The 18,224-nt window shown below is 42.1% G+C and overlaps 1 long non-coding RNA gene across 1 annotated transcript; it reads right to left on the bottom strand.

The window, feature by feature from the left end:
• Positions 1-326: 326 nt before the first annotated feature.
• LOC137380922 (uncharacterized) lies at positions 327-18,210 on the bottom strand. Its single transcript, XR_010977092.1, has 5 exons — positions 18,104-18,210; positions 12,885-13,057; positions 11,011-11,126; positions 9,484-9,584; positions 327-505 (listed from the first exon to the last, which is right to left on the bottom strand). It is a non-coding gene; the product is annotated as an uncharacterized lncRNA (long non-coding RNA).
• Between the last annotated feature and the right edge of the window lie 14 nt (positions 18,211-18,224).

Raw genomic sequence — 18,224 nt, 5'->3', positions numbered from 1 at the left:
TTTCCTGCAATGTTACTGTTCACTTTTTTTCAAACTCAGGCACACCTGGACTCCTGTCCACTGCTGTTCCGGAAGGTATTATTTAACTGCTTTATTTAACTGCTCGCCGCTCCGTGTTCCTCCCGCAGGAAATGGAGCCATATAGATGAAGAGATGGTTGGAAAGAAAGAAAAAATCTTACATTTTTGTAGCACCCGATCATATCCTCAGGACTTCCCAATGCACTTTACAGCCAACGTCTTACTGTTGAGGTGTGATCGCTTTTATTATGTCGGCATATACAGCAGCCATTTTGTACACAGCAAGATTCCACAAATAGCATTTAAGTGATTTTTAAAAATTATATATTGAGAGGATACGAACATCACACGCATTGCCCATTCCTAATTGCTGTTGAGAAGGTGGTGGTGAGCTGCCTTCTTGAACCACTGCAGTCCATGTGCTGAAGGTACTTGTAGAGTGCGTTAGGTGGGGATGAGCAGATCATCTGTTTTGGTGCTGTTGGCTGGGAGAAGAACATATTGCTCATGATACTTGCTAGCAGAATGGACAGATAGATGATAGATACAGTTCACAGTAGAGAAATGTGAAGTAATATATATTGGACTAAACTAGAGGGAAAGAAACTACATCTTAAGTGGAAATATCTTCAGAGAAACAAAGGGATTTTGCTATTCAAATACACAGATTATTAAAAGTGGCAGCATAAATAGACAGGGTCATTAAAAAGTAGACAGTATACATTTTTAATCTAACCTACCGAACAGAAGCGGAGCAGGTTTGGGTCAGATTCCTATTTTGCAATTGGGTGGGCTGTGAAAAGAAGATCTGACCAGAACTGCTGAATATGTTAAATTAAAATTACTCCCTTTATTGTTGTATCCAGAGGCATAGAATACAAAAGCAAGGAGGTAAGGTTAGTCACACCACATTTGAAGTACAAGGAACCAGTGTGAAGGAGGGGAAGGCAAGGCAGAGAAAGCAAATAGGAGGATGAGGGAGGGTGTGAAAGGCAAGTGGGAAGAAGAGGGGATGAAGTAATGAGGAGTCTTCAGGAGAAAGGGAATGAAAGAGCTACAGTGAATGAAGGATGGAGGACAGAGATATTTGATGAGGTGGATGAGGGAAAGGAAAGGGAGCAGGGAGGGGGAATGGGAGAAGGAAGATTGAGATAGAAAAGAAGGGGCAGAGGAAGGAAAGGGAGGAGGGGAGGGAACAAGGTTTGAAGGGAAGGGAGGATAAGGAAAACATGGAAGGGGAAAGAAATGCAAAGAAGGGAATGCTGTTCAGTGGATTTGTTCTCTGCCTGGGAAATTCTCTCAATGTGGAGACGGGGGTATTCCCAGGACCAGAAAATTCAGCCAGTGGGGTTGGCAGGGGCTGGGGGGTGTTGTGGTGGAGTGGTGCAGAGAAAGAGGAATCCAGAACAGTGGAGTAGGAGGATTAAGGCATGGGACAGTCAGCTATTGGGAGAGGACAATACTGACAAATGGATAGATGGAGGAAAAGTGCTGTGGATGAGAAAGACAGTTGGAGAAATGAGTTACTGTCCTACAGGTTTTTTCCCCTCATCAAAGCCTGCCAGAAGTGTTAGATATAGACATCTAATCCTCAGTATTTAGAAAAACAGAACTTGCTTCTATAACACCTTTCACACCCCCAGAGCATCCTAATGCACTTCACAGACAAAGTATTTTTTAAACTCCAATCACTGTTGTAATGTAGAGAACACAGCAGCCAATTTGCACACAGCAATATCCCAGAAACAGCAATGAAATAAATGCCCAGATAATTTGTTTTCGGGATGTTGGTAGGAAAATAAATATTGGCCAGGATGCCAGTAAATTGCCCCTGTTAGTCTCCAAATAGTGCCATGGGACCTTTTGCATCCACCTGAGAGGACCTTGCTTTATTGTCTCATCCAAAAGACACCGCATTGCAGCACTTCCTTACCTGGATTGTGCATACAAGCCCCAGAGTGGGGCTTGAACACATATCAATCTGACTTAAAGGCCAGAATGCTACCATTGAGCCAAAGCCTTAACATGATAAAGATCTCACTTATAAGATTCACCTAAATCCATTCCCATCTTGACTATCATTTGTGAGTTTTTTTGACCAGCTTCACTTATTTACAAAGTATTACAAAGTATTTACAGCACAGAAACAGGTCATTCGGTCCAACAAGCCCATGCTGGTGTTTGTGCTCCACAGAAGCCTCCTCCCACCCCTCTTTATCTAACCCCATCAACATATCCTTCTATTTCTTTCTCCCTCATGTGCTTATCCAGCTTCCTCTTGAATGCATCTAAGCTATTCAACTCAACAACTCCCTGTGGTAGGTGTTACACATTCTAAGCCACTCTCTGGGTAAAAAAGTTTCTCCTGAATTCCCTATTGAGTTTATTAGTGACTTTCATATTTTTATGAACCCTAGTTCAGGACTCACCCACAAATGGAAACATCTTCTCTATGTCTACCATATGAAATCCTTAAGTAATCCTGAAGATCTCTATCAGGTCACCCCTCAGTCTATAGTTTTCCAGCGAAAACAGCCTATGCCTGTTCAAACTTTCCTGAAAGATATAACCTCTCAGTTCCAGTATCATTCTAGTAAATCTTTTTTGCATCTTCCCCAGTGCCTCTGTATCCTTTTAATAATATGGAGACCAGAACTGTTCACAGTACTCCAAGTGTGGTGTAACCAAGGTTTTTTTCAAGTTTAACTAACTTCTCTGCTTTTCAATTCCATCCCTCTAGAAATGAATTCTAGTGCTTTGTTTTTTTATCTTTAGTGATTGGTGTATCTATACCCCCAGATCCCACTGTTCCTCTACCTCATTTAGACACTTATTTTCCAAGAAGTATGTGGTCGCCTTATTGTTCCTACCAAAATGGACTAGCTCACACTTATCCATATTGAAGTTTATTGTCGATTGCATGCCCATTCTCCAAGTTTATTATTTATAATATCACTCTGGAGGCTATGACATATTCTGAACTTAGGGCACTTGTGCAGCAAAAGCAATGGAAGTAATCATATTGGCCTGCATTTTGCAGTGAGAATAATGGTGAGGCTATCAGCGGTCACCATTATCAAGGAGTAAATCAGCCAGCAACTTTCAGTGTTCACACATGTGCAGTTAATTGCAGAAATCAGGAAGTTGTTGTCTGAGCTGCCCTGCTCCTTGAGAAGATTTGTTCCAACAGTATTTTGCTAAGAGATTTGGCATTCAAATACATGAAACATAGAAACATAGAAAATAGGAGCAGGAGTAGGCTATTCTGCCCTTCGAGCCTGCACCGCCATTCAATATGATCATGGCTGATCATCTAAATTCAGTACACTGTTCCCGCTTTCTCCCATATCCCTTGATTCCTTTACCCCTAAGAACTATACCTAAATCTTTCTTGAATATATTTAATGATTTGGCCTCAACTGCTTTCTGTGGTAGAGAATTCCACAGGTTCACCACTGTCTGGGTGAAGAAATCCCTCTTCATCTCAGTCCTAAATGGCTTACCCTGATCCTTAGACTGTGACCCCTAGTCCTGGACTGCCCCGCCATCGGGAACATCGTTCCTGCATCTAGTCTGTCCAGTCCTGTTAGAATTTTGTAGGTTTCTATGAGATCCCCTCTCATTCTTCTAAACTCTAGCGAAAACAAGCCTAATTGACCCAATCTCTCTTCATACGTCAGTCCTGCCATCCCAGGAATCAGTCTGGTGAACCTTCGCTGCACTCCCTCCATAGCAAGAATATCCTTCCTCAGATAAGAAGACCAAAACTGCACACAATACTCCAGATGTGGTCTCACCAAGGTCTTGTATAATTGCAACAAGAAATCCTTGCTCCTGTACTCGAATCCTCTCGCTATGAAGGCCAACATACCATTTGCCTTCTTAACTGCCTGCTGCACCTGCATGCTTACTTTCAGCGACTGGTGCACAAGGACACCCAGGTCTCGCTGCACCTCTCCCTTTCCCAATCTAGCACCATTCAGATAATAATCTGCCTTTCTGTTTTTGCCACCGAAGTGGATAACCTCACATTTATCCACATTATACTGCATCTGCCATGTATTTGCCCACTCACTCAACTTGTCCAAATCACACTGGAGCTTCTCTGCATCCTCCTCACAGCTCACACGCCCACCCGGCTTTGTGTCATCTACAAACTTGGATATATTACATTTAATTCTTTCATCTATATCATTAATATCTATTGTGAATAGCTGGGGTCCTAGCACTGATCCCTGTGGTACCCCACTAGTCACTGCCTGCCACTTGTAAAAAGATTCGTTTATTCTTACTCTTTGTTTCCTGTCTGCCAACCAGTTCTCTATCCATGTCAGTATCTTACCCCCAATCCCATGTGCTTTAATTTTGCACGCTAATCTCTTATGTGGGACCTTATCGAAAGCCTTCTGAACGTCCAAATACACCACATCCACTGGTTCTCCCTTATAGGAACATAGGAAGATAGGAACAGGAGTAGGCCATTCAGCCCCTCGAGCCTGTCCTGCCATTCAATGAGATCATGGCTGATCCGCGGCCTAACTCCATATACCTGCCTTTGGCCCATATCCCTTAATATCTTTGCTTAACAAAAATCTATCTATCTCAGATTTAAAATTAACAACTGTTCTAGCTTCAATTGCTGTTTGTGGGAGAGAGTTCCAAACCTCTACCATCCTTTGCATGAAGAAGTGCTTCCTAACATCTGTCCTGAACGGTCCAGCCCTAATTTTTAGACTATGCCCCCTAGTTTTAGAATCTCCAACCAGTGGAAATAGTTTATCTTTATCTAGCCTGTCTTTTCTTGTTAATATCTTGAAGACTTCGATCAGATCACCCCTAACCTTCTAAATTCTAGCGAATACAGGCCTAATTTGTGTAATCTCTCCTTGTAACTTAACCCCTGTAGTCCAGGTATCATTCTTGTAAACCTACGTTGCACTCCCTCCAAGGCCAATATATACTTCCTAAGGTGTGGTGCCCAGAACTGCTCACAGTACTCCAAGTGGGGTCTAACCAGGGTTTTGTACAGCTGCAGCATAACCTCTGTGTCTTTATACTCCAATCCTCTAGATATAAAGGCTAGCATTCCATTAGCCTTTTTGATTATTTTCTGCACTTGCTCGTGGCATTTTAAAGATCTATGCACCTGAACCCCCAAGTCTCTTTGGACATCCACTGTACTTAACCTCTTCCCATTTAGAAAGTACACTGCTCTAACCTTTTTTGATCTAAAATGGATAACCCCACACTTGCCCGCATTGAAATCCATCTGCCACAGTTTTGCCCATTCACCTAGTCTGTCAATATCTCCTTGCAATTTTATGTTATAATCTAGACTGTCTACACTGCCACCTAACTTTGTATCATCAGCAAATTTGGATATATGACTTACTATGCCATCATCCAAGTCGTTAATGAATAATGTGAATAATTGAGGCCCCAACACAGATCCCTGCAGGACACCACTAGTTACATCCGGCCAATCAGAGTACTTACCCATTATCCCCACTCTCTGTTGCCTACCACTCAACCAACTTCCTAACCATGTCAATAATTTGCCCTCAACTCCATGGGCTTCTACCTTAGTTAACAGTCTCTTATGTGGGACTTTATCAAATGCCTTTTGGAAGTCTACACAAATAACATCCATAGACATTCCCCTGTCTGCTACCTTATTCACCTCTTCAAAGAATTCAATAAGATTTGTCAGGCATGACCTTCCCATCGTGAATCTATGCTGGCTGTCCCTGATTAACTGAGATTTTTCTAGGTGTTTAGTACCCTATCCTTGATTATAGACTCCAGCAACTTGCCCACCACAGATGTCAGGCTAACAGGTCTGTAATTTCCTTGGTTCCCCCTTTCACCCTTCTTAAAAAGTGGAGTGACATGTGCAACTTTCCAATCCAGAGTGACTACTCCTGAATCTAGGGAACTCTGAAAGACTATAGTTAGGGCATCTACAATGTGCTCCCCTACTTCCTTTAACACCCTCGGATGGAAACTGTCAGGTCCTGGGGATTTCTCACTCTTTAGTTCCATTAATTTCCTTGTTACTGATGTTTTACTTACGTTAATTTTATTAAGTCCATGTCCCCTATCGGCTATTAATTTTTTCAGGACTTCCGGCAAGTTATCCTCCTTTTCAACTGTAAATACTGAGGCAAAGTAATTGTTCAACATGTCTGCCACTTCCCCATTATCAATGACAATATCTCTATTTTCAGCTTTTAGTGGGCCTATTATACTAGTGACATCCTCAAAAAATTCCAGTAGATTTGTCAAGCATGATTTCCCTTTCATAAATCCATGTGGACTTTGTCCAATCATGTCATTGTTTTCCAAGTGCTCTGCTATTGCATCTTTTATAATGGACTCTAGCATTTTCCACACTACTGATGTCAGGCTAACCGGTCTATAATTCCCTGTTTTCTCTCTGCCTCCTTTTTTAAATAGTGGGGTTACATTAGCTACCCTCCAATCCGTTGGAACTGTTCCAGAGTCTATAGAATTTTGAAAAATGACCAGCAATGCATCTACTATTTCAAGGGCCACTTCCTTAAGTACTCTGGAATGTAGATTATCCGGCCCTGGGGATTTATTGGCCTTCAATCCCATCAATTTCCCTAACACCATTTCCGTACTAATACTGATTTCATACAGTTCCTCCTTCTCATTAGACCGCATGTTTCCCAACATTTCTGGGAGGAAATTTGTGTCCTACTTTGCGAAGACAGAACCAAAGTAAGTATTTAATTGATCAGCCATTTCTTTGACCCCATTATAAATTCCCCCCTTTCTGACAGTCTTCACTAATCTTTTTCTCTTCACAAATCTATAGAAGCTTTTACAGTCAGTTTTTATGTTCTCTGCAAGCTTAATCTCATACTCTATTTTCCCCTTCTTAATCAATCCCTTTGTCCTCCTTTGCTGAATTCTAAACTGCTCCCAATCCTCAGGTTTGCTGCTTGTTCTGGCCATTTTATATTTCTCCTCCTTGGATCTAATATTATCCCTAATTTCTTTTGTAAGCCACGGTTGAGCCACCCTTCCTGTTTTATTTTTGCGCCAGACAGGAATGAACAATTGTTGTAATTCATCCATGTGCTCTTTAAATGCTAGAAAGGGTGTGAAGTTGCTGTACCTACCCACTAGATACAAAAAAACGTTTTTTAAAAATTTTATTTATTTAGAGATACAGCACTGAAACAGGCCCTTCGGCCCACCAAGTCTGTGCCGACCAACAACCACCCATTTATACTAACCCTACAGTCATCCCATATTCCCTGCCACCTACCTACACCAGGGGCAATTTACAATGGCCAATTTACCTATCATCTGCAAGTCTTTGGCTGTGGGAGGAAACCGGAGCACCCGGTGAAAACCCACGCGGTCACAGGGAGAACTTGCAACCTCCGCACAGACAGTACCCAGAATCGAACCCGGGTCCCTGGAGCTGTGAGGCTGTGGTGCTAACCACTGCGCCACTGTGCCGCCCCTAGTTTTCCTTCCTGTCTCTTATTTTTTTCTCTTATTCCCATCTTTCTTTCCATCTGTTTATTTTGCTTTCTCTACATGATTTGGCATTAAATTAAATGGCCTCAATTACACTTCCTGGCTTAGGCTCTGCCTGGCTCAGTAAGGATTCTTCAATGTGATTGGTTAGGAGATACAGAGTTGCTTGTCCTGCTCATGGAAGTCCCAGATTTCCCCTATAGAGGGCACCATGCTGTTTTAAATTTCCAATCTCTGCAAGTCCCATTGCAAAAGCCCATTTTAAGTCTGTAGGCAAGTTTAAGTTTAATGAACGGAGTGCGCTGTTAGTTCACTGCTGACCGCAAACCCCCCCCACCCCCACCTATATTATTTTCATGTGCCATCACAATGACAACGGTGTCATTAACCAGGTTTCGCTGACTTTCTTGGGTAACAAAGATATTCACATTTTTCTCATTTTAAAAAAAGCTATTAGTGTAATGTAAAGAATATGTTATTGCTGCAACATTATTTTCAGCCATGAATGGTATTTGTGAATTATCTGTTCATCTATGGAGATAATTAATGCACAATGGCTGGCAGCGATGTTGTTAATCACACTGCAGTGGCATAAGCAAAATGACGTGTAGTATAACAAAGTTACATTTGAAACAATATTTTTCCCTCAATGGGTACAAAAATAAGCAAAAACTAACAACAGTGCTAATTCATTGCACAAATTCACTTTCCTTATCTCAGTGTCCAGCTAATCCCACAAGATGAACAAACAAGCTCCAAACTAATCTTGATGGCTGGGTAAGTACCTGTACTAAAAGAAAGTGTGATACTGAGCTAGGAACATCTTGGATTTAATCCCCAAATTCAACTTGGCCAAATGGTAAATGCACAACAACTGGCCTTCATGCCCTTGGATTAATCGGGTATGCAACTGAGCAACTTGTCATAGAATTAGATTGATTCCTGAGATGACAGGGCTGTCCTATGAGGACAGATTGAGTAGATTGGATTAAATTCTTCAGAGTTTAGAAGAATGAGAGGTGATCACATTGAAACATATAGAATTCTTAGAGGGCTTGACAGGGTAGATGCTGAGAGGCTGTTTTTCCTGGTGGAGAGCCTAGAACTAGGGGGTCATGGTCTTGCGATAAGGGGTCAGTCATTTAGGACTAAGATGAAGAAATACATTTTCATTCACAGAGTTGTGAATCTTTGGAATTCTATACCCCAAAAGGCTGTGGATGGTCAGTTAAGACTGAGATCGATAGAGTTTTGGGGCAGTAAGAGAATCAATGGATTTGGGGATAGGCCAGGAAAGTTAAGTTGATGTAGTTCAGCCATGACCTTATTGAATGACTAAGCAAGCTCAAGGGACTGTAGGGCATACTCCTGTTCCCATTTCTTACATTAACCACAGAATGAGGTCACTTGGCCTTTTTTATCTGTGTCAGTTCTTTGCTAGAGCAATCTAAAATAAATCCCACTGCCCTGCTGTCTCATCATAGTGCTGTACCTTTCCCTATTTCAATTATTTGTCCAGTTTATGTTTAAACCACTCTGCATTCACTGCTCCCTGTGTCAAAGCATTTCATGCTTAAGAAAACCTTTGAGTAAAGAAATTTCTTCTATCGTCTTTCCTCACTCTCTTGCTGATAATCCTAAATTCATAACTCCTTATCATTTACTGCCCAAACAGAGGAAATTGTCAAATTTTGAGATTGTGCTTCCTTTTCCCAAGTCCAAACTAAGAGCAAAAGTGGGCCCAGGACTGACCACCTCCAATCCAAACAATACCCATTAACCCCTAAAACTTTGTTTCCTGTCAGTCAATTAACATTTGCTCTTGCATCACATACCACAAAATGCAGACCTGCCATAATGCTCATAATATTTCAAACTATAGAGTATCCTCTGCACAATATGTGATGTCATAGAATTATTATGTAATCAGCCTTGGATTATTGCTCACCAAACCCGTAATAAGAATGTCACAAGACATTTGGACCCTCAGTGAACATCGTTCTGTATCGAGAACATGGAGCACCTCGTCAATGCCAGGACAAAGAGCAACTAAAAATGAAACATAGAAATAGTACCTATTGTATTAAAAGCATATTTAGAAACACATTTTTTTTAAGAAAACAGATAATAGAAAATGAGTCCAAGGTTGCAGTTAAATCTTAACATTCAAATAATATTTAAGTGCTGTTTATGATGTCATTGAAAGCTTTCCATTAGATTACAGCCTTATGACTTTTTCCCTGCTATCTCTTGCTTGTCATTTTCAGAGCAGCTAATGTAGTAATCACGGCTCAGTACTGGAAAATTCATAATGTTACCAAATGGCAATTTTCTCTTGATAGATTCTACACTGGGGTAGGGGAGAAAGAGGAAATCCAAGCGGAAATCCAAGCGGAAACAATTCTCTTCTTTTACTATTAATCAGGAGATGTATTTTCCTGCTATTTTGGATTTAGCAGGACACAGGTTAAAATTTCACAACATAAGGATTGACCTGGAAAAACCACTGCAAGAAAAATGCGCTTTTATCTGCATTAGGTATTAATTGTTCAGACTGGCCAAGAGAGTGTGGGAAAATGGCGCACTGACACGGAACACAAAAGTCCGAGTGTATCAAGCCTGTGTCCTCAGTACCTTGCTCTAATGGCAGCGAGGCCTGGACAACATATGTCAGCCAAGAGCGACGTCTCAATTCACTCCATCTTCGCTGCTTCCGGAGAATACTTGGCATCAGGTGGCAGGACCGTATCTCCAACACAGAAGTCCTCGAGGCGGCCAACATCCCCAGCTTATACACACTACTGAGTCAGCGGCGCTTGAGATGGCTTGGCCATGTGAGCCGCATGGAAGATGGCAGGATCCCCAGAGACACATTGTACAGCGAGCTCGCCACTGGTATCAGACCCACCGGCCGTCCATGTCTCCGCTTTAAAGATGTCTGCAAACGCGACATGAAGTCCTGTGACATTGATCACAAGTCGTGGGAGTCAGTTGCCAGCGTTCGCCAGAGCTGGCGGGCAGCCATAAAGGCGGGGCTAAAGTGTGGCGAGTCGAAGAGACTTAGCAGTTGGCAGGTAAAAAGACAGAAGCGCAAGGGGAGAGCCAACTGTGTAACAGCCCCAACAAACAAATTTTTCTGCAGCACCTGTGGAAGAGCCTGTCACTCTAGAATTGGCCTTTATAGCCATTCCAGGCGCTGCTCCACACACCACTGACCACCTCCAGGCGCTTACCCATTGTCTCTCGAGATAAGGAGGCCAAAGAATCTCCTTACTACTCAAAACAGTACACACAGGGTTAATTAAAGTTACTTTGAGCTGTCTGCAAGGTACAGAAATACACATTTTTATTTTAACAGATGAAGATTGATTAACGTGTCCAGGTCTTGGGGGTCAATTTTAAACTAACATGCCTGTCAGGAAATCAAAGGGATTGACTGCAATGCTAGTCTTACACCACACCAGATTTTACTCACCATTGTAGTCATGTGGACAACGTGCAGGGGGGCGGTAGGGGGGGAAAACCAGTGTTGCACTTGATCCTGTGTGTTTCCCATCCAGCGAGTTAGGTTAAAATTGCCCTCCATGCTTTCTGTTGGAACAAAAAGATGGTTTTAATATGTTAATGAGTGCACAGGCTTTGGATTGTACCAGTTTTATAGCACCTTTAATGGCTGAAAAGGCAAAGTGTAAAGTTTCAACAATCACAGATATTCAAATGGACACAAACATTTGCCATTATTAACAACAACATGTATTTATACAGCACCTTTAATGCAATAGAACATCATCCCAAAGTGCTTCACAGGAGTGCTATAAAGCAAAATTTGACACCCAGCCACATACCAAAAGCTTGTTCAAAGAGGTATGTTTTAAGGAGCGCCTTAAAAGAGAGGTAGAGAAGCAGAGAGGTTTAGGGAGGGAATTCCAGAGTTTAGGGCCTTGGCAATCAAGCGGTCAAGCAATTAAAATCAAGGATGCTCAAGAGACTGGAATAAGAGAAGTGCAGCTACCTTAAATGGTTTCGGGGAGATCACAGAGATAGGGAGAGGCAAGGCCATTTGAAAATAAGGATGAGAATTTTAAAATTAAGACATTGCTTAACCTGGAGTCAATGTAGGTCAGTGAGCTCAGGGGTGATGGGTGAACAGGACTGAGTGTGAGTTATAACATGGGTAGCAGTGTTTTGGATGAACTCAAGTTTACAGAGGGAGGCCAGCTAGGAGAGTACTGGAATACTCAGGCCTGGAGGTGATAAAGGCATGGACAAGGGTTTCAGCAGCAGATGAACTGAATGAATGGCTAACCATCTAATTTAACTATAGGAAATACAGTTTTTTGATACTGGGGTTTTTTAATTTTGCATATCTTCAAAGGATTTGAAATGATACATCTGTGGGTGAGTTAACATCAGAAGTCAAGTCTGCGGTCTTCAGCCAGCAGAGGATCTGATTGACACTGTGGGTGACACAAAAGCATGAAGCAACTGTTTTCAGGGATCAAGTTTTGTTGAAAGAGTTACAATTGATTTCAATACTTGTATTGTGAAGGATAACAAAGTTTATAAATATATTGTTTTATGCTGAATGCTGTGAATACTGTAATTTTTTGTTGGTTTATAAACTGAGTTTTGCTCTCATGCACACTTAATCTACCCACCAAAGACAAGAAAAACTGTATGATGCCACATGGTACAGATCTTTAAGCCAGTGTACAGTGGCAGGGAGTTTTTATTCGATCCTTGGGTCTTGCTATCAATTAACAAGGTATTAGGAAATACACTCTGGATGATAAAGGATGCAAGATTTGTTTAGAGGAATGGTTGGTGATGCTGAATCCCAGTCAAATACCTAGTGTAAAACATTAATATGTAATAACCACCAATTTACACTCTAAGTGAAAGAATTCAACATACTGAACAAAGTTGGAGCAAATAGATTCAACAAATGCAAAATCACAAATAGAACTTCAGTGAATACAAAAATGATATTTATTGAACACCAACACATAGCATCAGTCAGGGGAAGCCATTAATTTGAGGTTTGCCATGTTAATTGCTGTGCCTCTCTACCATCTAAACTGCTTTATTCCTTTATCATTTCATCACAAGATTTGAGTAATACATGGAACATTTTTCTTTCATGAGAAATACTATTTCTCCAGCTTCTGGTTTCTGTGCACATGCCCATCATGGATACATTTGTAAAATCTGACCTGCAGGCTTAGTGTGATGGGTTTTTAAGCAAGTTTAGTAGTGTTTCCAGCCTCTGTTCTCAAAATGGAAAACCAGTTAGATTCTATAGAGATTTGAATGTATGGTGTTAACTGACTGAACAAAGCAAGTACTAACCTGCAGTATTTTCTAGACAGAGGAAGATTTTCTTTGCTGAAGTTGATGACCTGACCAACTGAATCCAGGAGGCCGAAAGACATGATCATTATTGTGCTAACGCCACCAAAGGAGGGAACCAACTTAAAAATTCTTCTCTAAATTCCTCTCTCAGCTCCCAGAACTGTGGGAACCTGAAAAGCACAAGATCAAGCTTCATTGATGTTCAAGCTTACAAACCCTCAGCATGTTCGTTGCTGTTTTTTCAGTTTCTTTCAAACAAAGGAACACACTTTTAACAGGCTTGAGAATACTCAACTCAGGACAGGAGAGACGGATCTCCTACTACATTGATCATTCCCTCACACTTCACCTGCTAAGATGATTTGACATAATCAAGCAAGTCTTACAAAATCAAGATATTGAATACAAGCTGCCCACCATAAAACACACCTACCTCCACTGCTATTATCTTTTTAATTTAGAAAGGAATCCTTTGGGTACTCACTATAACTGTTGATCAAACTTTCCACACTTCATCATCAGTTCCTTCTTGACACAATCTATTTCCCTTAATTTGAAATTGGTTACTTTGAATTGCTGGATAATGTAACTAATTTTCACCCAAGAGCAACTTTGAATGATGAGGAATATACCATAAATCCACCATCAACCAGTATGAAATACCCAGTTTGGTCTGCTCTTTATTTCCACAAATGTGGATGCAACTTCTGTGGGTACCTCACTGCCAGGGCTGGTGACCATTTCCCAGAATCAGTGAGCACCTTCAATCAGGTAAGAGTCTCCATTCATGTAATGTTGTGAGTCTGGATGCTACTTCACCTTATTGAAATTGACAACAGTTTGGTAATTATTTCTTGTGGTTTTGTAAAATAAATTAGTCAATTTCATGAGTATTTTTCTGTTCCTGTTTGTGCACCTGGTTAAGTTGATTTTGCCGATAATTTTGTATTTTTTTTGCCAATTTTCTTCCTCCTCCTCTTCTGAAAATGTTGACTTCTGCGGGTATACAATTCCATTGGCATCAAGCATTTACCAGTAGCTCATCCAAGTGATCATAATTCATACCTGAACCAAATTTTTGAAGGGCAGTTCAACTATGGGAGGCGTCAGAATTCAACCTGCTCATCTCACCTGATAGCCACATATATACCTTTACAGCAATTATCACTGGATCACAATCAGAAGAACCCCACCTGCTGTGCAAACTTTCAGCCATTCTAATGTAACTTCCAGACTCAACTGTTCCAATGATCTCCTGGCTGGCCTCCCACCTTATCTAAAATTCAACTCTGCTATGCCCTGTTTATCCATTACCTCTGGGCTCATTGACCTACATTGTCTCCAGTTTATCCAATGTCTCCAGTTTAAAATTCTCATCCTCATGTTCCATTCCCTTCTTGGCCTTGACCCTCCCTTACTCGGTTACCTCCTTTAGTTCTACAACCCCCTAAGAACTCCACATTCCTCCAACTCTGCTCTCTTGAGCCTCCCACACTACCATTGCTCCACTACTGCTGGCCATACCTTCAGCTATCGAGGCCTTACGCTCTGGAATTATCTCACAAAACCTTCACCTCATCTTCCCCAAAACTCACCTTTGATGAAGTTTTTGGCCACCCATTAATAATATATCCTTCTTTCACTTGACGTCCAGAGAGGTGCAAGAACTATACAGTAGTTATAATGGGGGACTTTAATTACCCTAATTATCGACTGGGATAGTAGTAGTGTAAAAGGCAGAGGGGGGAAGAGTTCATGAAGTTCAGGAGAATTTTCTAGATCAGTATGTTTCTGGCCCAATGAGGAAGGAGGCATTGCTGAATCTGGTTCTGGGGAATGATGTGGATCAAGGGTCAGTAGGGGAACATTAGGGGACAGTGATCATTGTATCATAAGGTTTAGGTTGGCTATGGAAAAGACAAGGAGCAAACCAAAACACAAATAATTAATTGGGGGAGGGCCAACTTCAATAGGGTGAGAACAGATTTGGCCCAGGTAAGTTGGAATCAAAGATTGGCAGGCAAAACGATAATGGAACAATGGGCAGCCTTTAAAGAGGAGATAGTTTGGGTACAGTAGAAGGTCATTCCCAAAAGGAAGAAAGGTAAGACAAACAAAGCCAGAGCTCCCTAGATGACGAAAGAGGTAGAGATTAAGATGAAGCAGAAAAAGGATACATATCACAGATGTCAGGTGGATAATACAATTGAGAACCAGGCTGAATATAGAGGGTTCAGAGGGGAAGTGAAAAAGAAATGAGAAGCAAAGAGAGAGGGTTGGATTTTGATCTGAAGATGGAGGTCCTGGTGGGAGCCTGGAAGGTGGGGGGATAGCCAGCCTCGGCTCGCTGTCGGGTCCCATTGCAATTCTATGGCAGGCAGGCAATTAACTGCCTGTAGAAGGGGACTCAATCCCTTTAAGGGATAAGCTCCTGCCTCCAAGAGCTGCTGGCTGTTCAGAAGGACGGCAGCTCTGCATTACTGGCAGTAGCAATGGGAGCAGTGGACACTGCTGGTACTGCAGGAGGCCCTGCAGCATCAAGGAGACCCTGGGACAGGTGAGTGGGATCAGGGTGACCAGGGCCATTCAGGCAGGCCCTGGTGACCGGGTGGGGATGGGGATAGTGAGGGGGCCGGAGGTGGTTCTTCCCAGAGGGATAGCGATTGCCCCCAAAGGATGGATACCCCAGCCCCACTAGGAGGCAGCCAGGTTTGACCTGGCTGTGTTGACCTGTGGCAGCGGGCCCCTCCACCTTCCATTAAATTGAGGAAGAGGCAGGAAGAGGCCCTTAAGTGGCCATTAATTGGCCACTTAAGGTCCTCAATTGGCCTGGGCGGGAAGGCCGTCCTCGGCCTTTCCTGCCCCAGACTAAATTGGAAGGCACCGGAAAGACGACGAGCACTCCACCTCATGCCTTCCGACGCAGTTTTATGGCACCCCGCCCTCCGTTCCCATCCCAAGGGGGCCCCTAAAATTCAGCCTATAGTATGAGAAGAGACTGGCTGTAACATAAAAGGGAATCCTAAAGTCTTCTGTAGGTACAAAAATAATAAAAGGGTTGTGAAAGGAGTGGAGCCGATTAGGGACCAAAAAGGGGATTTATGCATGCAGGCAGAGGGCATGGCTGAGGTACTAATGAATGTCTCTACCGGGGAGGATATGCTGTCCAAGTCATAGTAAAAGAGGAGGTAGTTGAGACACTTGATGGGCTAAAATGGATACAGAGGAGGTATTAGAAAGGCTGGCTGCACTTAAAGTTGGTAAGTCACCAGGACCAGATGAATGCATCAGAGAATATTGAGAGAAGGGTGGAAATTATGGAGACACTGGCCATTATCTTCCAATCCTCCTTTGATACAGGGGTAGTGCCAGAGGACTGGAGAAATGCAAATATTACACCCTTGTTCAAATAAAGGTGTAAGGATAAGCCCAACAACTACAGGCCAGTCAGTTTAACCTCGGTGGTGGGAAAGCTTTTAGAAACGATAATTCGGGACAAAATTAACAATTACTTGGACAAATGTGGATTAATTAAGGAAATCCAGCACAGAAATTTTCAGGGCAAATTGTGTTTAACTAAATTGATTTGAGTTTTTTGATGAGGTAACAGAGAGGGTTGATGTGGTGTACGTGGACTTCTAAAAGGTATTTGATAAAGTACCACATAACAGGCTTGTCAGCAAAATTAAAGCCCATGGAATAATGGGGACAGTAGCAGCATGGATACGAAGTTGGCTGAGTGACAGGAAACAGAGAGTGGTGGTGAACAGTTGTTTTTCAGACTGGAGGAAGGTATATATCAGGGTTCCCCAAGAGTCAGTACTAGGACTGTAGTATAAGGACATGTAAGGGTTAATGTTAGAGACAGTGAGAGCAACCCCTCCCATTGTAGAGATGATGATAAAATAGTCATATGGTAGTGGGCTTTGGGAGAGAAGAGATTAGCAGCACGAAGGATGTTTGCTAAGGAGGACTGAGAGTGTAAATGGTAATGTAGTAATATAATAGTTATTCGTTGACCTAATCTAGACTCCTAGACTTTTATCTACAACACCCTAGCTACGCTACTGTTACTAAAACATGTAACAAGGACCACTGCTTTGCTTGATATGTATTAATGACCTAGAGTTGGGTTTGCAGGGCACAATTTCAAAACTTGGAATTATTGTGAACTGTGAGGAGGATCGTGATAAACTTCAAGAGGACATAGACAGGCTGGTGGAATGGGCAGACACGTGGCAAATAAAATTTAATGCAGAGAAGTGTGAAGTGATTCATTTTGGTAGGAAGAACGAGGAGAGGCAATATAAAATAAAGGATACAATTCTAAAGGGGTGCAGGATTAGATGGAGCTGGGGGTATATGTGCACAAACCATTTAAGGTGGCAGGGCAGTTGAGAAAGTGGTCAATAAAGCATATGGGATCCTGGCCTTTATAGTCACAAAGTGTATAAAAGAAAGGAGGTTATGGTGAACCTTTATAAAACACTGCTTTGGCTTCAACTGGTGTATTGTGTCCAATTCTGGCACCACACTTGAGGAAGGATGTGAAGACATTAGAGAGGGTGCAGAAAAGATTTAGGAGAATGGTTCCAGGGATGAGAGACTTCAGTGAAATAGATAGATTGGAGAAACTGTGGCTGTTCTCCTTGGAGAAGATTGAGAGGGGATTTGATGGAGTTGTTCAAAATCATGAGGTGTCTAGACAGAGTAGATAGGGAAAAACTGTTCCCATTGGCAGAAGGTCAAGAACCAGAGGACACCAATTTAAGGTGATTGGCAAAAGAAGCAATGGTGACATGAGAAAAAACTTTTTATGCAGGGAGTGTTTAGGTTCTGGAATGCCCTACCTGAGAGCGTGGTGGAGGCAGATTTAATCCAGCCTTTCAAAAGAGAATTGGATAATTATCTTGAGAAAAAAATTGCAGGGCAACAGGGAAAGGCAGGGGAATGGGACTGGGTGAGCTGCTCTTGCAGAGAGCTGACCCAAACAAGACAGGCCAAATGGCCTCCTTCTGTGCTAGAACCATTCTATGATTCTTGTTTGATTCCCCTTCAATAACAAGTGGGGAAGTTTTCAACCCCTCAACTTAATGCAGACACAGAAACAATTCTCCTCCGAGTAAGAAAGAGAACACAAATGCTGCTTATATTCCAACAGGGAGAGGGGGATTATATAAAAACTAAAGTATATTAACAATTAAATAGAACCCTACATCTCAGCGACTAGCCGCCTTCGAGATAATATTTAAAGCTGTCCGTTTTGCTTTCGAAAACAGTTTAATGGTGGCGGGGGTCGGGAAAGAGGCTGCTAAACCAATGTCGTCCATGCCACAT

Source organism: Heterodontus francisci, chromosome 20 (assembly GCF_036365525.1).
Source record: "Heterodontus francisci isolate sHetFra1 chromosome 20, sHetFra1.hap1, whole genome shotgun sequence".
Classification (NCBI taxonomy): Eukaryota; Metazoa; Chordata; class Chondrichthyes; order Heterodontiformes; family Heterodontidae; genus Heterodontus; species Heterodontus francisci.
Note: the sequence above shows the minus strand (reverse complement) of the source record. Positions and strands in the feature narration are given on the sequence as shown.